Below are 26350 nucleotides of genomic sequence, written 5' to 3'. Positions count from 1 at the left end.
ATTATGCGCAGGTGTGACCCAGGTGCGCGTTTGGCTATTTAAAAATTGGTCAGCGGTCATAAATTTTGGTCAATTTCGGCCACGTTAACAGAATGTATCCATGTGTTTGTGTTCCGCAAATGAAATCAAGCCTGCTGGGTGATGAGCACGAAGGCGCGGGCAGGCAGAGGAAGATGGTTGCTTGGTTGGTTGGCGGTGTTTCCGTTTCCGGTTCGCCATGTTTGTTCCGACCGTGTTTATGTCCGCGTTTATGTTCTCTTTTTCGCTGCCATTGCAGTTTAATGCGTTTTTAAAGCGTACGAAAATTATGTGCCATGTTTTTTTTGCACCTTCCCCTCTCTGGTGTTCTAGTTTAAACCGAAACATATAAAAATAATTTATGGCAAATTATAAGCATATATAAATGGACGGGGCGAAATGGAAAATGTTTTTGCATTGAATAAATTTCGTTGTATATATATTTTTCTACATATATAATCCCGTATAGGATGAATAAATAATCAGAAATGAAAAGAGCTTTACAATGAAGCGGCAAGCATTGATCGCCAGTATCTAGATTTGACGATGATTTAAGGCTTTCGAAACAAAAATATAAGAGGGATATTATGAATGACTTTGAGCTTAAGGGAGATATTTATAACTATATAGAAATATATTTATTAATATTATTTATGATATTTATTTAGTTGATATTTATATATAATATCGATTACTATTTATTTAATATATTTTAGGGAGTTTTTAGAATAACTAAAAATCAAAATAAATTAATTAAACGATGACCAATCGATATTTAAATAGTCTGCTATCGACTATCGTCTAGTTTGGACGATGATTTAGGCTTTCAAAAAAAAAGAAAGGGGGATAATTATGAATGACTTTAAGCTTAAGGTAGATATTATATATCAATATATAAATATTTATTAAAATTATTTCTTATATTTATAAGTAAATCTTTATATAAAATATCGATATATATTGCGATAAATATATTGCTAATTATTTTCTTACATCAACAATTACCAACCTTAATAAATTTCTTTGTTTTTTAGTATTTTTTATGTTCTTAATTAATTTAAAATTAATTTAAAATGAAAATAAATTAAATAAACAATGAAAAATCGATATTTAAATTCTATGCTCTTGACTATCGATTGTTTGGCAGCATTTCCGGTGATCGATTCCCTCTCCTCAACTTCCCGAGAGACCCAAAAAATGAAGGTTTACGTCAGCGTCAGAAGGGCGAGCGATTAATTATACCCACTGGCAATAGGGGGTTAAGCGTGGGTCCTTAGAAGGCATCCAACCACCCCTCCCCATCCCTCCCCCTTGACGCACACATGTGACGCGTCGGTGTTGGCATAATATATGCATTCTTATTAACAATCTCGTCGCCATTCTGACTCTCAACAACTTTTGGAACTTGGGGCTGCCCCAATTTAACCCTCCCCCCCCCCAACCCTCTGCGGCTGCTTCATTTGGATGTGTAAACGTGTTATTTATTTTCCCCGGCCCCCAAAAATAACAAAAAAAAAAGAGAGAAGAGAAAAAAATGAGAACAGGAGAAAGAAAACTGAATGTTGCCTTTTAAGTGGCAATAAATCAAATTGTCCTGTTCTCTGCCCTCTGGGGGGAAGCCTCCTTTTGCTCCAAAGGATCCCAAGGATCTCACCGAGGAGGAGGAGGAGACCGAGGAGGAGGGCGTGGCATTCAGTCAGCGAGCTGTTGGCAACTTACTTTCATATTTGACTTAGTCATAAAAGGCAAAAGCGATTCCCTTTCAAGCTAGCCAAGGCAAGGCTGAGACCGAGAGCCACACTGTTGGGAATAAATCATCAAAATGGTTTGCCAATTTGCTGATGCTGCTGGCCAAATCAATTTTTCCTATTGGAATATTAATTTTTTAAAATTGCCCTGCTGTAAAAAATAGATTAGTAAGCTTACACAAGGGTTTTTAGATCTTCTAAAGATCTTTCGAGTTTTTTTTGTGATCCATAAATCTCTTTTTTGGGCTTCCTAGGTTTTCTTTAATTTTTTAAGATTTTAATTGGAATTTCTTGGCTTCATTTTTGGCCTTAAAAAAAATTATTTTATGTTTTCTGAACTGTAAAAATATTAATATGATTTTTTAGGATTTTATTTGGTGTTTCATTAAATAATTTGTAATTAAAAAAAAATATTTTTTAATGTTATTTAGACTGTAAAAATATTTCTATGATTTTTTATAATTTTAATTGGTATTTCTTGGCCTCATTTTTGGCCATAAAAAATATTATTTTATGATCTCTGGACTTTAAAAATATTTATATGATTTTTAAAGATTTTATTTAATATTTTATGGCTTAATTTTTCACCTTAAAAAATATACTTTTATGTTTTTTAAACTGTAAAAATATTTATATGATTTTTCATAATTTCATTTTGTTTTTTATGACATCGTTTTTTACTTTAAAAACTATTATTTTATGTTTTTCGGACTGTAAAAATATTTGTATGATTTTTTAAGATTTTATTGGAATTTCATGGCTTCATTTTTGGCCTTGAAAAATATTTTTTAATAATTTATGAACTGTAAAAATCTTAATATTAATATTAATAATAATTAATTACTTTTTGTTCTCAGTGCCGGGAAGCAGCGACTAAAGACTAAGGATCCCGCACCACCAAGTCAGTCAGCTGTAAGCCGCTGAAGTGTAAGAGTGTGTAAGAGTGTGTGTGTGTGTCTGAGGCTGTATTGGAGTGTGTTAAGATGTGTGTGTGTGTGTGTGTGTGTGGCATCGCGGCTTTGTATGCTGCACTGTTTGTTTAGCGTTCCATAAGCTCTTAAGCTCATTTCGGTTGCGTTTTATTTGTAACTTGAGGCACAAAACACACACAGCCGCACATCCGCACATCCGCACACCCGCACACCCTTGTACACCCAAAACACCCTAAACACCCCTACCAAAGCTGACTTTATTTATTTAAAATAAAGCTGCCAAGCAGCTGAAATATTGAGTCAAACAATTGCAAGACGACAGCTGCAGCTTCAAAATTAAAGGGAAAACCAAAGGAAGGGATAAATTAGGTGAAATAAATAAATGAAAATAAATAAAAATAGTAAATAAAGTAAATCAAAATATTAGGTAAGTGTACTCTTAAGGTAAAGTAAATTGAAAAAGCTAAGAGAATAGTTGTTGATCCCAAAATAAAAATACTAGCAGGCAGCAGACGGTTACTTTTAGCCAAAGGAAATTTATATAAAAATTTTCAAAGAAAAAATAAGCAAAAAAAATTCTAATTTAATTTAGTTTTATTTATTTTTTTAATTAAAAATTTAAAAAATAATTTTTTAAAGTCCATATAAATAAAAATTCATTTTATTAGATGTTTATTTGTGATTTTATTTATTTCTTTTAGTTAAAAATTAAATAAATAATTTTTTAAGTTATGTATGGACTTTAAAAAATGATGTATTATTTTTTTGTTTATTTACTATTAGTTGAAAAATTAAATAAATAAATTTTAAAGTTATTTATTGACTTAAAGAAATTATTCATTATTTTTATTTATTTATTTTTATTTGAAAATTTAAATAAATCATTTTTTTAAGTTATATATGGATAAAAAAATATTTATTATTTTTGATATATTTATTATTATTTTAAAAATTAAATAAATAATTTTTTAGGGTTATTTATTGACTTTAAAAAATTATTTATTAATTTTATTTATTTATTATAATTTTAAAAATAAAATTAATAATTTTTTTAAGTTGAATATAATTTTGAAAAATTTGTCAATTAAGTTTTAATTCAAATAATAAATAAAACCACATATAAAACTCTAATAAAACGTATTTTTTAGCTTAATTTAAAATTAAAAAAATAAAGCTTAGGCCAAAGTTTAACTTATTTGACATGTAAAAATTTTTTAAAAATTAATTCAAAACTCTACAGGGTATCTGTTTGTGCCAAAACAATCACTTTTCACTCTTTAATATGCCCATTTATTTATGCAAACATCGCCACTCCATTTAACCATTCCAGGTGCATGTCTTTGTGGTTCTTTGTGCGCTTAGTAACAACAGAATTTAACACCTTTTGATCGGCAGACAGTAAAACGACGTAAGGGGAGTGTGTGTGTGTAGGTGTAGGTGTAGTTATGGCACAAAATAAATTCCACTAAGCCTCACTGAAGGGCACACACACACACACACACACACACACAGCAGAGAGTCCGACTTACATATGCTCGTTATTCATAAACTTAATGCCAAAGAGAGCATAATTTTCATTTTGCCAGCGTTTCGGGTTTTGTTTGCCCCGCTTTTGGTGGGGGCACCAAGCCAAAAATGCACTGAAAAAAGAAATTAGGGAACCTAGTACCAAAAACTTTCTACAAAAATATTACCATTTTTCCCCACAATATTTATTTATCTAGAAATTTAGTTTAAAATAAATAAAAATAATAATATTTTGTTCCCTGTGTGTGTCCCATGAAAGCCAAACATTGCCAAGAAATACAGGCAACAAGGTGGCTTAAGGGGGGCATTGGGAAATGGCATTGGGAAATGGGAAAGCAGAGGCACTCCAAGGCGTAAGGGCTGTGTAGTAGCAAGAGCCAGAAACAAGCTGAAGGAACAACAATAAACTTGTGTAGCAGTGGCGGTAAGTGGGAATTATATAAACATATACATCAGTGAGCAAACACTCATACACACCCTCACACACACACATACATATGCATACATGCCTTGAATGGCAGCTGTTGCGGCTGAGATCGCCATTGCCGCACACGCGGCGTATGAGTAATATGCTTAGTCTCTCGATGAGCTGAAAGTCTGAAGAACTAAAGAACTGAGAAACTGACTGAATGACGACTGACAGACCAACAAAATGGCAGCCAAGTGAGCATTATTGATATAAACTAATCATGGGTAAAGTAAGGCAAGGTCCTGGTCCTAGTTAAGGTTCGTTTTAGGGGAAATATCACAAAAGTTTTGCAGATTTATGAGCTGAACAAATGGCAGCAGCAATTGGGTTTAGAAATGTAAATATTAAGACAATAAAATATAAATTGTAAGCTAAAAAAATTATATAAATAAATAAATATACTAAAGATTATTATTGTATAAAGTAAATGCAGAGATTGACAATATTTTAGTGGATAAATGTTAATCAAAGAAATGTTTTAATAATTTTTAATTTCCCTAACAATTTCTGAAACAATTTCTGAAACAATTTCTTGAACAATTTCTCAAACAATTTTTGAAACAAATTCTTTAACAATTTCTATAACCATTTCCTTAACACTTTCCCTAACTTTCCCTTGTTTCCTGTATTATTTATTTAGTTTAAAAAAATGTCTAAATATAAATAAACAATTAACTTGACTTACCCTGTCTTTTAAGACCCACTTTCTCCATCAATTTCCTTAACAATTTTTTAAACAAAAACACACAAACATTTTCCCTACAATTTTCCCCATATTATTTATTTAAATAAGAAAATGAATTTAAATAAACAATTAACTTGACTTACTTCTATCCTAAAACCAAATTTCTCTAACAATTTCTAAAACAATTTCTTTAACAATTTGTAAAATAATTTCTTAAACATTTTCCCTAACACTTTCCCCAACACTTTCCCTTACACTTTCCCTGCAATTTTCCTATATTATTTATTTAGTTAAAGATTAGCAGCACTTATGGTAATGACCCAACAATTATGTTTATAAATAAACCTGGTTTTATGCTTTGGCTGCTGCAGTAGAAACTTTCTTGTTAATTCGAAAAACTTTTTTGCTACTTTACGACTACCGATAATCACTTTGGCTAATGCTGAAAGGTCTTGGGGGAATCTACCCTATATAAAAGTATATATGTATATATATATTCCTTAGTTTTTTTCACTTGCCTGCATTTGAACCGGAGGTTAGGGAGACGCTGTCATTTTCTTATCTGCTTGTCGGGGCATTCGCTCGATTCGTATTTCAATTATGCATTCCGGCAGCATGACCATGGATGCTGCAGTGCATCCAACCCTCCATTGCCATCATCATCTCCAGCTTCTGTTCCCTGCTCCTTTCACCTACAGAAATATACAGAAAAAACTATAGAGAAAGCCAGAGAGAGAGAGAGAGTGGGTAGAAATTTTCTGTTACATTCCACATTCCGGTCATTAATACGCCATCAACAGCATGGGGGAGTAGGAAAGAGACAGAGAGTGGGGGGAGGTGGAGGGGGAGGCACTGCCAGAAAGGGAGAGAGCATCGCTGCTCTCATCGTCATACCCATAGTTATAGTCATGGCCTTTGGGATGGACACACGCTGAAAGAAAAGCAATAATTGCACATGAAATAAAGCCAAGTTATAAATTAAGATAAAATAAGATATTAATTAAAATTAAAAAATATTCCAAAATATTCAAAAATATTCAAAAATATTAAAAAATATTCCAAAAATATTTAAAGTTATTTAAAAATATTTAAAGTTATTTAAAAATATTTAAAAGGATTTAAAAATATTAAAAAGTATTTAAAAATATTTAAAAGTATTTAAAAGTATTTAAAAGTATTTAAAAGTATTTAAAAGTTTTTAACAATATTTAAACATATTAAAAAATATAAAAAAATATTTAAAACTATTTAAAAATATTAAAAAATATTAATAAATAATTAAAAAACATTAAAAATGTTTAAAAAATATTATTTAAAGGGGTTTAAAAAATTTAAATAATTATCCATTAATTTAAATAATAATTTTTAAAAATATCATAGCTCCAACGAAAAGGCTTTAATTTTAATTATGTAATAAATCTGCATTTCAAATTTTTAAAAATTAAATTTTTGGCAAATTTTTAATAGATTTTTAGCACAAAATAAACCATTAAAAATGGTTATAAAGCTTTTCTAAGTACTCAAATTATTATTCAGTAAACTATTTCAATAAAATTTCTGCATTTAAAATTTTTTAAAAATATATTTTTGCTAATTTTTGATAAATAAAAAAATAAACTCTCTAAAATGCTTAAAAAATTAAATTAAACATTTAATTTATTTAATTTATATTTAATAAAATTAATAAATTTTTTAGTTTCCACACAAAAGTAATTAATTTTTTCTAATAATTTATAGTTTCCAAATGAATTAATTTTTTCCAGTACATCATCATGGGCACGTAAGGTCCGCTTATTCTTTTTTTTTCCAGTCAGACACGCACGGACGGACAGTTGGAATGCAGTTGGAAAATGCCCCGGCCGTTTTCCCGCACCAAATGCGAATGCGGAAAATGTCTGGCACTGGCACATTGTCGTTGTTGCCATTTTCGGTTTGGTGGAAAATGCAGAACGCACGGCCGCGCACCTGAGGGAAATAAGATGAAATGCTAATGATGGCCAAAACATTCAAATACCGGGGCTAACGGTCACCACTCAAACATTTCTCGATTGCACATTGTTTTGGTCTCTCACAAATCGATAAAGCCAAGGTTTAAATTGTTTAAAACTTGGTTGAATCTATGGGTTTTTCTACATATATTTTTCTATAATTCTATATTTTCTCTCTATATTTTTCTATATCAAAAATCTATCTATCTCTTTTTGGTTATGATTTTAATTAGCTTGCAAATTTAGCTTTGAATTTATTTTGGCATTTTTCGAAACCCCTAACAAGGCTTGCTTTGGCTTGGCTTTTTGTATTTTTCAATATTTTTTAATATTATGCAAATTATAATAATATTAATAATAATATTTAATAAGTTTTTCGGACTCACTTTGGCACCTTGGCACAAAATTTTGGCCTCTCGCGCGGTTTATGACCGGGGCTCGCATTATTGATTTCGCTTTGCCAACTTTATTGCCCCTTTTTCCCAGGGTTTTTCCTTCTGGTTTTTCTCGATTTTCTTGTTTTTTTTGTTGTTTTTTTCTGGGGCATAGCCGTTGTTTTTATGGCCCCAACAGACATCGCTTTTCCTTTGGCGCGGCCAAACAGCTGAAGCTGCAAATGTGCCATAAATTGTTGTCCTTTATGTTTTTATGTCCTGGCAGTCAGTGGCAAGGACACCAGGATTCATATCAAATCAGTTACACGATCAAAGGCAGGAGACCTTTTAAGTGATTTTCCATGTCATCTAAAAAGTGTGAAAGATTATCGGGAAATTAGTAAAGAAATAGTTAAGGTTTACGGAAATATTTAAATAAATAATAAGGTTTTTAATTGGGAAATATGTTTATTTTTGTATTTTTAAGGCTTTGCTTTTGATAAATAAAATATAGATTCAGGTTTTAAAAAATATTTAAAAAATAATAATAATAATTAGAAACTAATCAGATCTTTTTTCATAACAAAAAATCTTAAATCTTAAAAATGCTAAATAAAAATAAAAGAAAAGGAGTTTAAATACAAAATCCTTTAATTTCTGTATTTTTAAGACTTTGCTGTTGGGGAAATTATACGAAAAAATATATAAATAAATAGTAAAGGTATTTAATTTAATTTTAATTTAATTTTAATTACAAAATCCAATAATTTCTGTATTTTTAAGGCTTTGCTTTTACAAATAAAATTAAGATTCAGGTGTTAAAAAATATTTAAAAATATATTCTTTTAGTTAAAAAGCAGAAGAAACTAACCTGCTCTTTTTTCATAACAAAAACTTTTAAATTAAATCTTAAATCATAAATTAAATCAGAAAATCCTAAAAATCCACTTAAAATATTTTCCTGGCAACCCAAAAATATATATAAAAATAAAAAAAGAACTCTAAAAGCCAGGTAAAAATAGTATAAAGTCGTGGAAAATCTCTGGACATTTTCCTACTCTTAAGTAGCCAAAGAGGTAGAGAAAACCAAACCAAAGATACGGGGATACGGAAAACGGAGCAAATAAAATGGAGAAAAAAGGAAGGAGGACGAGGACATTGCCGGGAGTAGACAATGGCAACTGCCGGGGGCTGTGGGCTACTTGAGATCCCAATATAACGCGACGACATGTTTACGATGCATTTGTATCTCTGAGCATAACACCCAACCAGCCATTTTCCATTTCCCATCTGCTCATCTTTTCTTTTTTTTTTTCTGGCCTCACATGTTGGCATTTTCATTGAGGGAAGCAGCAGGAAAATGCAAAAAGAGAAAAAAGAAAATAAAGAAAAATACAAAAGGAAAGCAACAGAAAAATCAGTAAAGTCGGCGCAAGGATTTGAAATTCTCATTCCCTCTATTTAGCAAATCCTTTGGCTGTCCAATGTCCGTCAATTTTTGTGTGAGAGTTCCAGGACTCTGCGAGTCCTAGAGTTTAGCTTACGATACGTGTGCGTGCGTCCAAAAATCGAGATACATCGAGATACATCCCTTGGGTGGGGCAAAAAGCCAACGACACAACGATGAGGACACACATAAAGGCTAAATTGGACTTGAATGTGCGCCTGGGAAGACATTCACCGGCCAATGGACAAACACTCAAGTCATTTAGGCGTCATACCATCCCTCCAGCCCCCCGGTAAGAATATCTGGCAACCGCTGGGGGCCAATTGAATTGGAAAATTCAATGGATATAACCATTCAATTGCGTTCTAAAAACTGTATAATTACGCAGCGGCTAGGTACAACTCTGGACTCTGGCTAAATCCTTTCGAAAAAAAAAGAAAAAAACACAACCGGAACGTGTTAACACGAAGGCCGAAACGTGTATGTTGGCCAAGTGAGTGGGAGCCATCAAGGCAAGTCGTGCCTGGCCATGCCGCCTGTCAAAAGTTTTTGTTTCAATTCTGTGTCTGTTTTTTACCCATTATAGCCTTGGGTTGCCGTGGGGCTTACGGTTTTGGTTTCAATTTGATTTAATGCCACTTTTTTATTTTATTTTTTAATATTTTGAATATTTAATTTGAAATTTTTGAAAGTTTTTAATATAAACATTTTATATTTTATATGTTTATATATGATTTATGAAAATAACCATTTTTTTAATTTTTAATATAAATATTTTCAATATTTAATTCAAAATTTTTTTAATTTTTAATATAAATATTTAAAATGTTTAAATATTTATTTTTTATATTTTTAATATTTAATTTTAATAATTTCTAAATATTTAATTAAAATATTTAATATTTTTTAATATGATTTTTTAATATAACACCATTAAATTTTATTTTTTAATATTTTAAATCACTTTTTAATAGTTACTTAAAATTTTTTATATTTTTAAATATAATTTTTTATAAAATAATAATAAATAAATAATAACACAAGCCTAAGTACACGCACATTTACACACCACTGTGTAAACCTAAGGCCGGCGGCCGTGACTTCATTCCGAAAATGTTAAAACCAGTTGGGAATTATAAGTGCACACTTGTGGGATTTTTTGCGCCAAGCAAAGCAGAAATATTTTCTTAATTTTAAAGCGATTATTCCTATAAATATAGAAATATTTATATATTTTTTTTTTAAGAGATTATTAATTATCCTGTTTTACTTCCCTTTACAGGGTATCCCCTAGTCTTAAACCCACAAATATCTCATCGTTTCAGCTCTACCTTTTCGCTGCAGTCAAATGTGGGAATGGGCGGATGTTTGGGAAAACAGGCTCACTATTTCTGGACAACCACTGGCCAAGCTGAAGACACCCATTGTCCTGGGCCCCCGAGGGACCAAATACAGAGGGCAGAGAGCTGCCCCCCGCCCCCGTCCTCCCCTAAAAGGTTATGCCAACTAAATGGGAGAGAGGGAGATAGCTTGAAGGTTGTGCCTGCGGGCCACACACTAGCTATGCACGAGTGTATGTGTGTGTGTATTGTACTCTTGGCAGCAGCAAGGAAAATGATTTGCCTCGGACATGATTTCCTTGAGTACACAGAAAACAAAAATTATATTATGAAAACTATACAAGTAAAGAAAAATTGCTTTCTTATATTTATAATTATTATTTTCCTTCAAATAAAGCTTAAATCTGTCTTTAATTTATTTTTAACAATTAAAAACTGGGAAAAAACACTCAAAAGAAATTCCTTACAGTGCACCCAAAAATGTTGACTGGCTGTCAGGAGCTCTGGCATCGATGGCTGGCATAATTGCAGGACTCGCATCCCATTTGTTGATGGACCACATCCACTTGCAGCCGCTCCACATTCACATTCACATCCTTAGCCCTGGCCACATATCATCTATCCTCTATCCAATTCCACTTCCATTTCCACTCGAAGGGGAGCCGTAAGCCGGAGCCCTCATTAAATGGAGATGCTCCAAAACATTTAAAGCGAGCTTCTCCCCGTTTGAACTTAATGCACATTTAAATGCTGGGGCACTTTGGTCGCACAGTCTGTTTGCCCAACTTTTCTGCTGACTTTTTAGACTAAAAGTCAAATATTTCATTTGGAAATTCCTGGCGACGAGGCGAGAATGAAATGTGAACATTTTCCAAACCCCCACCCCCAACCAACCACCCACCTAGCACAGGGGAATTTTTCTAACTGGAAAACTTGAGGGGGGTGACGGAGGTGGCTGCTTAAAAACTATAAATTAAGTTTACAACTTTTCCGCAGAAAGTAACTTTTTTTTAGTTTTTTAGTCTTTTTTTTTTAGTTTTCTGTTCGCAGTTACTGTTATTTTCGCTGTGTTCTATCACAGGGGTGACAAAATGGCATTGTCAAGCCCCCGGAATTGGAATCTCAGGCTGTCTCCGCTTCTCTTCTGTGCTCCAGTTCTACATTTCTTCCTTGCTCCTTGCTCCTTTCCGTATCTAGGGGAGAGGAGGAGGTTCTAAGGGAGGGGGTCCTGGGGAAATCTATGTCAAGTGTTACCAAAAGCAACTTTGACATCCATCATTTGGCATCTGTGGCTCTTGTTGACCTTTGTTTGCAACACGACACAAACAAGACAGAAGAGCAATGGCCAAAAACAGGTGGAAAATCAAGGAGAGGGGGGGGGGGGGGGAGGTGGGAGGTGACCACCTCGCCCCACCTGACAGCTAATCAAAATGTCGCACAAAGTTCATTAACAACATTTTCCAGTCAATTGTCTCGTCAAGTGAAAGAGACGCAGACGGAAAGGGGGGCGCCAAACCAAGACACTGAGAGCATATTTCTGCAGTCAAGTACAGTGAACTCTCCTTAAAGAGGATTTCAAGATTTTAAGTAATTTATAAGGTATTTTTTTTTAAGAAAATTGTATTAAAAGTGATTTAAAAGTAAAATAAATCTATAGAAGAAGAGTAACTCTAAAAGTAGTACCTCTTTGTAGCCAAGTACAGTGAATACTACATACAGAGGAGGTTACAAAATTGAGCCAGGCCTTCAATTACATTTTATAGAATTTATTTTAAAGCTAAACTTTATTGTTTTTAAGGGAAAACTTCATATATAAAAGAAAGGTAACTTTAATTTAATATTAAAACTAAAAACTTTGAAAAGACTACAGTAAACTCTGCAAACAGAGGAGGGTACAAACAAACTTAATGCTTTAAAGTAATTTTGAAGGAATTTATTTGAAAGAAAATATTATTAAAAATTTATTTCAAGAATTAAATATATTATCTAAGTGAAAAATAAATCTATAGAAAAGAAGTTTCTGTAAATTAAAAATAATACAAATTTGAAAAACTGTCTTTAAGCCCAAAAAATAAATTTAAAATAAGTAAATATATAAAAAATATACGAGTTACATTTTAAGCTCTTAAATTATTAATTTTATTAATTTTTTTGGATTGTTTTTTAAGCTATTTGGATTATTCTCTGCAACTGTCTTAAATTTACCCTTAAAAAATCTTTAAAAAATAAATAAATTATATAGGCTACATTTTAAGCTCAAAAAATGTAGTAGATAAATATCTACATTTTTTTTTAGTTTGATTTTATTAATTTTTAAACTATTTTCATTACTGTCTTTAATTACACTCTTTACTACCTTAAAAAAATTCTACAAAAATAATGAACTAAATAAATTGAATAAAAACTAAATTTTGAGCTCATAAAATTCAACAAATACTTTTTGTTATTAATTTAATTTATTTTTATTAATTTCCCAACTATTTCCATTACCCACTGTACCCATCTTGGGCACCTGCCACAAGCCTCCCCCCTGTCTTCTGCAATCCCCTCGTTGAGGTCGCCGGCTCACTTTGTTAACAAACTTGGCATAAAGTTGTTTGTCTTTCACCTCAGCGTGTCGATGACATAACAACGACTTTGTTGGCGGTGGGCGGTAGGCGGAGGGGGGCGTGGTTTGCTGATTCTAAGGGCAAAATTTATTACTAGGCAAATCAAGTAAACTTAACGAACTGTTTCTGACGCACAGCCGAGCCACAGAAAGACAGACGTCATCTGGTTGCAAAATTTCTAAGGAATTTTCCAACATACTTGAGAAGGTTTCTTAAAAAAAATAAAGAAAACTTTAAGCTTTCTTAATTAATTCATTTTAATTATTTAAATTTATTAAAAAATAAAGAAAAAACTAACCGGAAACTATACAAAATATATATAAATACTATTATAATTCCCTTCAAGACCAAACCTTAGCTTACCATTTGGGGAAAAATGCTTGGTGTTTTCTCTCCATTTCCCAAATTGAATTTTCCCACGTTTGAGGCCATCGGCCAAGGGTGTAAAAATCAATCAAACAAAACGGACTGACACTTGGACAGACGATTAAAGGAAATGGGAGCTGGGAAAAGCAGCAGCAGCAGCAACTCGATATGCAAGTGAACGGGGAAAAGGGAAGAGGGAAAACTTCTGGAGGAGGGCCAAGACAGATGGAAAACTTTGGGAGGAGTGGAGTGGGGGCGAGGCAAAAATGGCAGGAAAAATGGCAGGGACTCTCCGTTTCATTGTTTCGGTCAAACGCACAACAACAGAGCGTTAAATTCACACACACACAAATCGAGACAAATGAAACGAGCGGAGATGAGTCCGATTTGGATAAGGAATCTCTAAGACTATGGGAAGTCACTTGAGCAGATCCAAAATGGAATCAAGGTTATGTTAATATTAAGTTTGTATTATTTTTTAACAATATTATTTAATAAGGGGTCAGACTGGTAAAGAGCAAGGTGTAACTCTGGCGAAAAGGTAAGTAATCAAGATTTTCATTAGGTAAACTTAGAATATATTTTATAAAATGATAAAATAATATTAAAGGGATAAATATTTACCAGTCCAGGTTAATTAAGCAATACAATTTAACTAAAAAAATGTTAGAACCAAGTCCTTTATGAATTCTAGAATTTTAAGACGTTCCAATGAGAGTTTTCTTAATTTAAAAGATAAATCTAATATTTATAAATCCTAGAAAGGGCCCTAAAGCTTCATAATATCCTTAATTAAGGACTTTAAAACTACATTTTCTATGGATTTAAAATTAATTTCTATATATTTGTATATATTTTTTAACCATTTATATTTTATATTTATTTTACTATAATTTTAAATATATTATTTTCTAATTGAATATTTTAAATATTTTTTTAAAATGTTTGTATATGTTTTTTTTTACCATTTATATTTTATATTATTTTCTATATATATTTTTTTACCATTTATATGTTATATTTATTTTTTATAATTTTAAATATATTATTTTCAAATTAAATCTTTTTTCTAATTTTTTCAACTCCAAAAAGTTTATACTTAATTCCTGAATTTCCCTATTTCGATATTTAATATATACTTTTAAATTTTGTAATTTTTTTTTAATTTGTTAAAAAACAAATAACTAAAAAACCAACTGCAGCTTGTTAACCAGTTTCTTCGTTTCTCCAAAGAGAATGACAAATGCATGTGTGTGTTTCTATTTTTTTTAGTTCGGCCATTAGCTGGCGGGATTATTTTTGCATATCAAATGGCCAAGAGGAGTTCCAAGTCCTCGTCCTGCCGAAGTGAGTGAGCGAACGAGCGAGAGTCCTTCAGCGGCGAGGGGGGGGGGGGGAGAGCACACGCACAAAAGCGCAAGCAGGGCAAACAGGTCAAGGATATTATGCATATGTGAGTAGGCAAAACGAAACAAAGGTGGAGGTGACAAAGGGGTGAATAAGCCAGAAGGAGGTAGAACCATCCGAAAAGGACTCTCATTTCGGCAGCCATTGTCACACGCCGAGTCATCTTCATCTACAACGTCATTGTTGTTCGCCACTCGAAAGTCGCACAAATGAACGCGTAATTGTTTGCACATGAATACATTGAGTAAATATTTGCAAACACATTCAGCATTCAGCATTCCACCGCCACCACCGTAGTTGTCGTTGCTTTTCCTCGATTTTCCACCGCTTTGCCTCCACCGACGCGTCATCGCTCGACTGCATCCTGAGCTCTCGGGGCTGAGCCATCATCATTTGCATGCCGAAAGGAGGCGAAAAGGAGACTTGAATTGCATTGGCAAGTCAAAGAAGGCCTTAATCTGCTTACCTTGCCTTGGTGACATTTCTTTTCACATTCAGAGGATGCCTGCCGCCGCCTTGGAAAATGGAAAATCCTAGCTGATGCTGCTGCTGTTGGAAAAAGTTGCTTAGCTTGGCAGAGGCTTTGCTTTAATTGCGATGCCACCGCCCCCGCTCGCTGCCTCTTGTGCACTTTGAGAGCATAAACAAATTGCAAATTGTTTATGGCATGCAAATTAATCAAATCTCCTTTCTCAATTAAGCCTGCCAGCCAGGATGATGATGATGATGATGCCCAGGGAAAATGGAGAGAAAAATAGGGGGGGAAAAACCCCATGTATATGGCGATGGCAAAGGAAAACCAAAGAAAAACATTGGAAAAATAGAAAATAAATAGGGGAAAAAATAGAAAATAAATAGAGAAAAAAATAGAGTCAAAAAAAATAGAGGAAACATTCAATTGCTAGGCAACCCCTTTAAAAAATAATAAAAGCCTTCAAGGCAAAGGCCAGGAAAACATTTAATTGATTTTCCAGGGGAATATATATTATTACTAGCTTGCTTTAAATATTTTATCATTTAAAAACCATTTTAATATTTATTTACATATTTGTAAGCATTTTAGAAACATTTAAGTCCCTGAAAAACAGACTTTCAGTTGAATTATCTTCAAGTTTATTTAATTATATTATTATTTATTATTAAATTTATTTATTTTTTAATATTTTTAATAGCCAAAATAAACACCTGCCTTCCTCTAAATTTTTTATCACTTAAAATCCATTTTAAATATATTAAAAATATTTTTTAACAATTGGAGAATACTTTTATCTCTAAAAAACCAACTTAAAATTGAATTAACTTCAAGTTAATCTGTTTATATTATTATTTATTACGTATTTTATTTATATATTAATATTTTTTTTAATACCCAAAATAAAGAACTGCCTTTCTCTTAATATTTTATACCTTAAAAACCATTTCAATATATTTTTTTAATATTTTTTAAGCATTTCAAGAACTTTTCAGTCTCTGAAAAAACCGACTTTTAATGGAATTATCTTCAAGTTGATCTAATATTAATATTTATAATTTATTTTATTTATATTTTAATATTTTTAAATACCTAAAATTAGCAACTGCCTTTCTCTAAATATTTTATCACTTAAAATCCATTTTAATATTTAAAAAATATTTTTAAACAATTTGAGAACACTTAACCAACTTCCCATTGAATTATCTTCAAGTTAATCTTATTTTTATATGGATACTACTGACATTTACTCGCTGGCAATTAAATTCTCACAGTTCAGTAATTGGGAGCCAACAGCCAACAGCCAACAGCTACCCCAAAGTTCACAGTTGGCATTTTCCATTTTCCATTTGCCATTTGCCATTTTCCCCGCCCCCCTCTCAACTTCATGTAATTGAGTGTAAACTTGTCAGAGCATTTATTTAATGCCTAATCAAGTGATGTATTACACATGACTTGCCCACTTTGCCACCTTCCAAGGATTCCTCCAAGGCTTCGGGCTGAAGGATTCAAGATTGAAGACCAAGGATCCAAGGATCCAAGGCTGGACCGGATGGCAACGGGGTTTCAGGCTCTAAAGTGTCGTGTCAGTAGTAGTTGTTGGCTGTCAAAAGTTGTGTATGCGTGTGTTTCGGCCAATTAGCATAATTTCTTGTCTCAACTTTTGGACCCAGATGCAACAGATACAAAAGTATCTGTATCTGCGACACATCTAAATTGCCGGATGCCCCGGTATATATTCCGCTTTAAGTTTTGCCAATTAAATTAGGAAAACTTGTATCTAAGTGGAATGGCAATTTTCGCTTCGATGGATTCGCTCATTAAAGAATAAATTGTAATTATTTTAGATGTTCAGAGACGCAACAACAATTAATCATTGGGATCTACAAGGGATTAGGTGTGTGCGTGTGTGTGCTGGTTTTTGGGAAAGAAATACAAGAAAAAGTGGAATGACAATGGTTTTTCCATAGCCTAGTTTTCTTAATTTCCATTTAAATGTAAGAATTTATGGGGTTTTTAGGGAGAATTTGGTTTTAATTTTAATTTAAAAAATATTTATAACAATAAAAAAATGTTTAAAAATAATATATATATATATATAAAGATTATTTCTAAACATTTTGGAAAATACCACACTTCAAGAAACTAAATTTATTAATAAATTCATCAAGTTTTCTTTTTTCAGAATTAACAAAAATTAATACCAAGCCCCTAAAAAGCCTCTCCTATTCAAAATATAATTATTATAAAAGAAAACTTTGCTCTCTCAATATTTTCCAAATATTTTCCAAATATTTTCTCATCAAAAACAACTCTGAGAATGACCATTCTTTAGGGGGAAAACTGCATTTTCCGCTTAACGGCGCCGACGTTTCAAAGCCTTTGGCTAATCCACGTCAACGGTAGTCTCATTTCCGCTGCTGCAATGGAGTCCTTGTCTGGTTTCGAGCCTGAAAATGCCAGCCAGGTTATAGACTCCCCTCTCCCTTAAACTTCAACCCCTCCCCCACCCTTACCCCTTGGCAATTATGGCCGCTTCGATGGCCATAAGCGATTAGAGGCTGAAGCGAAAGAGAAAAATCAACAGCTGGCAAAGAGCGAGCCAAGGTCGTTGGCTCTCTCTCTCTCTGTTCACCACAGTGGGTGTTGTTGGGTGGGGAAAATTCTTGAGTGAAAACCCACCACTTGCCGACAACGACGACGACTGACGAACATCGGTGGTTCGTTCCCCGTGCGGCATTTCAGTCTCACGTTGAACTCTGCCGCCGTTTGTTGTCAGCCGGCTCGTGGTGGACAAACTGAGAGCTACGATTTTGGCCTAAGTCAACTCACACACAGTGTGTGTGTGTGTGTGTGTGTGTGCCGAGACCAAGGACGAAGGACGAGAGACCACGACCATTCGCGACGACGTGTGTTGTGACCCCAGAGAGGTCCTGCCAGTGATCGCGTGCCCATAATTACAGTCATTTAACGGAAAAGTGCAAAGTTAAACCAAAAGTTTTTACTTCAAAGTTCGCTGATCGCGATTTTCCTTTTACCAACGTTTTCCTTTTACCGTTTTCCCATTTTCCCGTATTTGTTGTTCTCTGTTTTTTTTTTTGTTTGTTTTTGTTAAACCGGCACAACACTCTTAAGTGAAAGTTGGTGTTTAAGAAAAATTCAAATAACAAGTGAATGCAACAAATGAGCAACAAATGAAAATAAAGTGTGTAAAAAAAAAACAAAATAAAATAAAATAAGAAATAAATAAAGAGCTGAAAGTATAAGAAATCTGAAAAGCAGAGAGATAATCACCAGAAGCGAACAGGAAACCAATCAAGGCCAAAAAACGGTTAGTAAACAAGGAAATTGTTTGTTTTTGTGGCTGCTTTATTGTTCTGTGTGTGTGTGTGTGTGCTTATGAGTGTGTGTAAGTGTGTATATATGAAGGTGTGAATGTGTAAAGGTATGTGCTTGTATTTGTAATTGTTTATGGTCAAGGGGAATATTTTTTTAAAAATTATTTCCGGTGCTAATCAACAAAATTTGAACATATACACTTGGCTTAACGATTATTATATGTGGGTATGGGTGCTTAAGGTGTGTGTAGGTTGGTGAAGGTGTAGCTTTATATATAATTATAATTTCTAAATATTTTTAAAGATTTAAACAAATTTTTTAAGATTTTTAAATATTTTTTAAATTTATTTAAAGGCTTTTTGAAAGGCAATTGAATAACAACAAAGAGATGACAATTTTTAAAGTGTGTGTAGGTTAGTGTAGGTGCAGCTATATGTATAATTGTATTTTCTAAATGTTTTCTAATATTTTTAAAAATATTTTAATATTTTTAATATTTTTTTAAATATTTTAAAGTATTTTCTAAATGTATTTAAAGGCATCTAAAGGCAGACAACATGGCAAAGAGCTGAAAATTCTTTGTAATTTGTCTTGTATATTTTTTAATTCAATAATTTAAAAAACAAATATATTTCTACAATTTAATAATCCCTTAATTACCCCAATCAAGTAGATGTAAATCAGGACTTAAATGGGGTAAACTTATAGAAAGGATCGTGGGAAATTTAAATAACTTCAGTTAGGAGTTGGCAACATTCCGGAAAGTGTGACAAAACAGAGTCAAATCTCAACCCCCCCTCTCCACACCCTCCACTCACACACACACACACACACACAGCGAAAGGACTCGAGGACCTCAAGGACCTACATGATTTATAAGACACATTAAATTGAATATTCAACATAATGTAGCATTTAAATGACCCACGAACAGCGGGCTGGCATAAAACAGAAAAGGGAACATATAAAAATATATATAGAGATTATATATATACAGTATATATAAATATATATATTCTTTATAAATTATATGACAGGCTTCCCCTTGAAGGTCAAAACCGTTGAAAGTGGCTGGAAAGAGCAACAAGGCTCCTTTTTCCAGCCTGAATTTGAGTTCAAAGATTAAGCCTCTCTATTTTCCGCACATATTGTTTAAATGCGAAAATCGCTTAAAGTTTTTCCACCGATTGAATTCTTAACAAAAAAACAAAAAAAAAGACCCCTGCTTGCGTGTGTGTGTGTGTGCGAAAGTAATTTACCAACACAGACACTAAGAGCAGGAGCCCAAGAATCATAAATCACACGCTCTCTGCCCGAAACTACAGAAAGTGACACACACTCACTCCCATTTGCCGAAGGGGGGAGGAAAAAGGTAAGGGGAAAAGCTGGGAAAGCCGGGAAAAGCGGCAGGGAGGCGACACGCGTTACGTGTCCAGGTCAGAATGTCAAAAGTCAGCCAATTTGGGCAACATTTTGACAGACACTGCGTTTAGCTGGCGTTGTGCAACACTGTCGCCGGCGGCAATATCGAAATTAATATTTACTACAAATATGTGTATACAATCGTGGACATAAGTATTTTGACACAGATTATGGCTATATTCCAGCGCGTGTCTCTTTGTACTCGTAAAAGTTACTGGATCCACTTCACTTTCCAGTAAGAGATTATATTTACATCTTTAAAAGAGCAAAAGATGACACTGATAAGTAAATTAACTTCTTTGCTATGTCCCGTGATGTGAGAGATCATGCATTTTTGGGTGGACAAAAATATTTTGACATTGCATTCAATTAGCTCTCATTTGTTTCGTGCGCATAAAATACAGCTTATTATTATTTATAACTCCAGCTCATACATTTTTTAGCAGCTTTAATATATTTTTTGTAAATTTTCCTAATTTCTGTACCGTTATTTAATGAAAATATGGGTAAACCACGGCAGCTAAGCCAAATCCAGCGAAACGAAATAGTAATTAAGTACCAAGCAGGTATTTCGGTCCAGAACCTCAGCATATTTTATAAAGTACCCCGACAAACCATTGACTACCAAATTAACAAACATAAACTGACAAATTCGACGAATAATTTAGTCAGAAAAGGACGACCATGCAAAACTACGCCTAGACAAGAACGTCTAATCTTTGCAACATTTAAAGAACATGTCCTTATTAAACCAAACGAAGTTTCAATGGAAGTTAAAAACGATTATGATATTTTAATTAGTAAAAAAACGGTTGAAATATTATTTAAAGAGGCTAACTTTGCTACTTTGTGGCCCGTCAGATACCTTTCATTTCACCTAAAAATGAGTTAAAACGATTAGCCGATTAGGCCGCACTTTCTTGCGAATATTTTTTGGTAATCTGCAGTAAATTTCTTTTTTTTAACCATGGTACTCAAAAGGACTCTCATCGGTCCACAAAATTTGTTCCCAAAACGATTGAGGCTGTTAACAAATGATTTGGCAAAGGCAAATCGTTTCAACTCTTTTGTATGTGAAATGAAAGGTATCTGACGGGCCACAAAGTAGCAAAGTTAGCCTTTTAAAGTCTTCTTTCAACTGTTTTTCTACTAATTTAAAAATCATAATCATTTTGAACTTCCATTGAAGCGGCTTTTGGTATAATAAGGACATTATCTTTAAATTTTGAAAGGATTAGACGATCTTGTCTAGGCGTAGTCTTGCGTGGTCGCCCATTTCTGACTAAATTATCCGTCGAAATTGTCAGTTTATGTTTGTTAATTTGGTAGTCAATGGTTTGTCGGGGTACTTTATAAAATATGCTGAGGTTCTGGACCGAAATACCTGCTTGGTACTTAATTACTATTTCGTTTCGCTGGATTTGGCTTAGCTCCCGTGTTTTACCCATATTTTCATTAAATAACGGTACAGAAAATAGGATAATTGACAAAAAATGTATTAAAGCTGCTAAAAGATTTATAAGCTGGAGTTATAAATAACAATAAACTGCCTTTAATGTGCACGAAACAAATGAGAGCTAATTGAATGCAATGTCAAAATATTTTTGTCCACCCAAAAATGCATGATCTCTCAGATCACGTGACATAGCAAAGAAGTTAATTTACTTATCAATGTCATATTTTGCTCTCTTAAAGTTTTAAATAGAATCTCTTACTGGAAAGTTAAATGGATCCCGTACATTTTACGAGTACCAAGATACACGCGCTGGAATATAGCTATAAGCTGTGTCAAAATACTTATGTCCACGATTGTATATTCTAGGGGGTAGTTTTTTTAATAAGCAAGTAGAAGCAAGTATTTATGTTTTAATAACGTTTATATAGTCTTCGGAATTTGCTTTTGACATGAAATATATACTTGATTGAATGTTAATAGTTTTATTTTGAGTTTTTACCAAAGCGATAAATATATAAAAACATATTTATTTATCAGGCTAATAGTTAACAGTTTTATTAATATTTTAAAAATATATTTAGGTATTATTTATTTATTTTAAATATATTTTATTTCATATTTTCTTTTAATAAAAACAATAAAATGTTAATAGTTTTACTTTATTTTTGTATCAATATATATATTTATATATAAAATTTGGTTTTTAGCAACTACCTATATTTATAAATTATTTAGTGATATATTACTTATTTTTTTTTTAATATATATATTTTCAAAATATTATTTTAATAAGAATTCTCTGATATTTTCTTAAGAAAACCAACAAGAAAATTCGTTTCTATATTAAAAATAAGTCAATTTTAATATAAAAAGAATAATAATTTACTTAATTTAATAACAAGTTTTAATTATAGTAATTAAAATTCAATAGCAACAAAAATTCAGTTAAATAAAATATTTCAATTAATTTGATATTTTTTGCAGCATTCTCTTATGTTTTGCTTTCACTTGCAATAATAAAAACAAAACATGGCATAGTTTGTCAAACAACAAAAACAATTTGTTGATTAGTTTGTTCATTTTGTTTTAATTACATTTTGTATTTATATATTTTTAAACACAAAATTGTTTCGTGGCTTCAAAGTTTAAAGGGCCAATCTTTTTGCAACAAAATAAAATTGAATAAACATATACATAGCCAAAATATAAAGTTGTAAACATAAATGCTGGAATATAAATTTCAAAAAATTAATTAAAAACTTAAAACAGATTTTAATTGACTGCCAAATTTTGTTATTAAAAATTTATTCAATATTTTTGGTTAATAAAATATATTTCCAAGGACTTAATATTATCATAAACCCTGAATTTTACCCTTAGACCTCCCTTTTTTGCCCAACTTAACCCCTCAATTTTCGCCTGACCCAAGCGATTACCACGAAAAGGCAACCCCAAACTCCGGTTTTCTCGGCTTCTGACTTTTCCAGAGTGACTCCGAAATTGCCCATAATCCATTCTCCAAAAACCCGGATAATCACTCATGGCATACCCTCTTGACCCGCAAATCATATTTCCAGCCCTGAGTTATGGCCTGCGACTTCCCTTTTTTTGCCTCAACAAAAAAATATATAAATACAACATAAATATACAACAAAAAAGTGTACAAAAAAATGTAAAAAAAAGAAATGTTGTTGGAACCCTGCGGGTTAACAAGATGTTTATAAAAATGATATTACGACGACACGCACAATGTGTGAAATGAATGTCGAGTGAGGAGGCCCAAGATGAGGCCCAGGCTGAGGCCATTAGACAACGCATTAATCTAATCATATGAGTTCGTCTGACTGCTCTCCTCATCTTCCCGATTCCCGATTCCCTTTCCCTCTGAGAGTAACCAAAATCATGAACTCCAAAATGCTAACTGGGATTTGGCCTTTAAAAAATACAACAAGAGGGGAACAAGGAAGGTTTTTTGGGGTAAAACGACTAAGAAATACCTAGGAAAATTAAGGGAAATATTAAAAATAAAAGTAAATAGACTTTGTAGATATATAAGATATAAAACTATAGAGATAATTTTATAAGAAATAAAATCTAGAGAAATATTTTAAGGCAACTAAAAAAAACTTTCAAAGATTTCTTTTCCCAAACCTCTCAAAAATTAGCTTAAAAGTACAAGCATTTCCTTGCCTCATTTTCCCTTAATTAAAATACTCATCTTACCCCTTATTTCCCCTTAGTGTAGGGTATTAAAAACTCTCTAACCAACTCTCCATACAGACACTGGGACATTTGCAAGTTGATTTATAAGCGCGCTGATGTCAGTTACGTGCAAAATGGCAGCAAGTTTTTCGGCCCACGCACGCACTCAATAATGTTGCGAGTTTTTCGAGATGAAAAGGGGTTTTGGGAGGGGGCACACACACAGGTAGCTTACCTGCTTTTGTACTCTCATTGGGGTGGGGAGGGAGGGGGTGTAAGCGAGGTTGAAAGGTTACTGAAGAGGATTTTGGCAAGGCAACGACGCTCTCTGCTCGCTTTGCCATTGCGCAAATTGCTTGCAACACTTTTTGTGCCATTCACCCGCTACTGTTGGTCGTGGGTCCTGGTTTCTGCTCCTCCCGCTTCTCCTCCTCCTCTTTCTCATCCTGCCTCCCTCCTTTGGCTTTTATAAATCGTTTAGAACACCGCCGCCCATACCATTTCAGGCCACCTGAATAACAACAGAAAGCGGCGACAAGTCGACTCAAAAGAAGCCCGAAAAACAGGAAGCCACTCCCCACCCAAGGCAGGCTCCCCGCACTCAAAACACATCCATCAACGTTGTATTTATATGCGAAGCCCTGGCAAAAGGTTAAAGGTGTTTCTTTTTTTTCTGTATTCCAACTTAAGGCTGAATGCCAGGCAAGGAAGGACTCCTCCTAATTGTCAGATTTTGCTTTTGGCCTCTGCATACTTTTCGTGAGCGCCTCGCGTAATGAAGATAATTGCTGTTAAGCGGATCCTAAAGGATTTCTGAGACACCTACAGACACAGACACAGGCACAGAATCCAGCTTGTTGGCAAGCCTGCAATTTGGCTGAGGGGATTTTCTCTCTCAAAAAGGTGTCCGAAATATTAAGAATGGGGTAAAAAGCTGTAATTCTTTTCAATTAAACACAGACTTTTGGGCTAATTTACACACAGTTTTTTCTTAATTAAAAGTGAGCTTTTTTTGGTTTTGAATAAAGTAATTTCAAGAATGTTTGATTTACCACAAAAACCAAAAACTCTTATTCATATTTTTATGAATTTTCCCACAATATTGCATTTCTAGTTTTCAATAAAAATAGATTTTTGTGGAAATATTTCTGTTTGGCTGAATGATATTTTTATTTCGAGAGATGTTGGGCTTTCCTTTGCCAGGAATTTAATTTAAGAGCTAAAAATTCGTATCTAAAATCGTTTATAGGAATTTTTAAGAACTCGTATTGAGGCAGCTGCAGCCTTAACCCACTTTAGTTGCTTACTAATTTCCTGCTTTTTAATTTGCAAAAGGCTTTTGGGTTCAGGAGGAGTAAAGAGGAAGGTACTAGCTACTCTGTTAGCTGCATTAATTAAATTCTTGCAGGTGTTCAAAAGGTGTCGACTGTCCCAAAGGTGAGCTAATTGCTAAATGCTTTTAAGTGGCCCGGCCAACGAGGCGTATGCGTAATGCGTACAGCGGAAAACTAAGCTTAAACAGTGAGAATCCAAGGCCAAGAATCTAGGAATTCTAATTCTTATTTTAACATATTTTACAAAACAAATTTTCTGAAGAAAAATTGACTTAGATTCGCTGAATTATGGTGACAGACGTTAACATTTATGACAGGAGACGAGGTGGTGGTAGCTTAGCTCTCTGGCTTAGATAATATGTAACAGGTAATTGTTTTTCCTCTTAGGAGTTTTTCTTATTTCTTTCTCTATGGGGTTTCCTTTTTTTGCTTCATTTGATTTCTGTTTTCGGTCTCCTGGTCTCTCGTTTGTTGGCATAAATTTATTGTGTTCGCCGCGCCTCACGCATTTGCATAAATATTTTAATTTGCATTTCAACGAACACGAAAAGCGAAACGAAGCCAGGGAATCCATACACTATATACGCAGTATATATATTAAATATGTACGGGGCTATTTCTAGCACAAAAAAAAATAATAATCTATTGGAGAGAAAAAACTAATCTAAGAGTTGTTTCTTTTTCCTTTTTAAATATATATTCAAGCCTTTAACAATGGCACATTTGAATGCAAATCATAATACAAAATTATATATTGTATCAGTTTCTATACAAATTGCCATTCAATTTCATATTTCCCTCTAAAATTCAATTAATTTTAAACTCCTTTTTCCATTTCCTTTAATAATTTTCCATTTATAAGCTTGAAATTGATATGAATTTCTGACTTTTTGGGGTTTCATTTCATTTTTCACCGATTTTCTATGGGCTTCAATTAAGCTTTACGATTTCTTGAAAACTTATTTGCATTTTGTTGGCAGTTGGCAGTTGTGTTGGCTAAGGTTCAATATTGACTTTGTTAAGACTTTTGCTTCGAGTGCAACAACATGTCGCATCCTGGCGGCATCCAAAAATCCATAGATCGGTGAAACTTTGGCCAGGACATTGCGCATACGACACGTTGGTTCGGTCTCTCTTTCTTTCTTCCTCCCTCCCCCAGCGTGAAAGTTTTCAGATTCTTATCATAGCACAGAGGCAAAAAAAAAAGGGACAAGG

The 26350-nt window shown here is 33.0% G+C and overlaps 2 protein-coding genes across 2 annotated transcripts in view; one reads left to right on the top strand and one right to left on the bottom strand.

The window, feature by feature from the left end:
* LOC138929245 (uncharacterized) overlaps positions 1 to 26350 on the bottom strand; it is a 110191-nt gene that overhangs the window by 62322 nt on the left and 21519 nt on the right. The window contains exons 2-4 of the mRNA XM_070288581.1: positions 7754 to 8110; positions 6145 to 6310; positions 5898 to 6071 (exon numbers count right to left, since the gene is read on the bottom strand). The gene's annotated coding sequence lies outside the window, so the exon portion shown is untranslated. The remainder of the gene's footprint in view (positions 1 to 5897; positions 6072 to 6144; positions 6311 to 7753; positions 8111 to 26350) is intronic.
* The window catches only part of LOC108076115 (uncharacterized), a 105120-nt gene continuing 96915 nt past the window's right edge, over positions 18146 to 26350 (top strand). Inside the window, exon 1 of the mRNA XM_017168843.3 lies at positions 18146 to 18713. The gene's annotated coding sequence lies outside the window, so the exon portion shown is untranslated. The remainder of the gene's footprint in view (positions 18714 to 26350) is intronic.

The sequence above is a fragment of the Drosophila kikkawai genome, chromosome X, assembly GCF_030179895.1.
Source record: "Drosophila kikkawai strain 14028-0561.14 chromosome X, DkikHiC1v2, whole genome shotgun sequence".
Taxonomy (NCBI): Eukaryota; Metazoa; Arthropoda; class Insecta; order Diptera; family Drosophilidae; genus Drosophila; species Drosophila kikkawai.
Note: the sequence above shows the minus strand (reverse complement) of the source record. Positions and strands in the feature narration are given on the sequence as shown.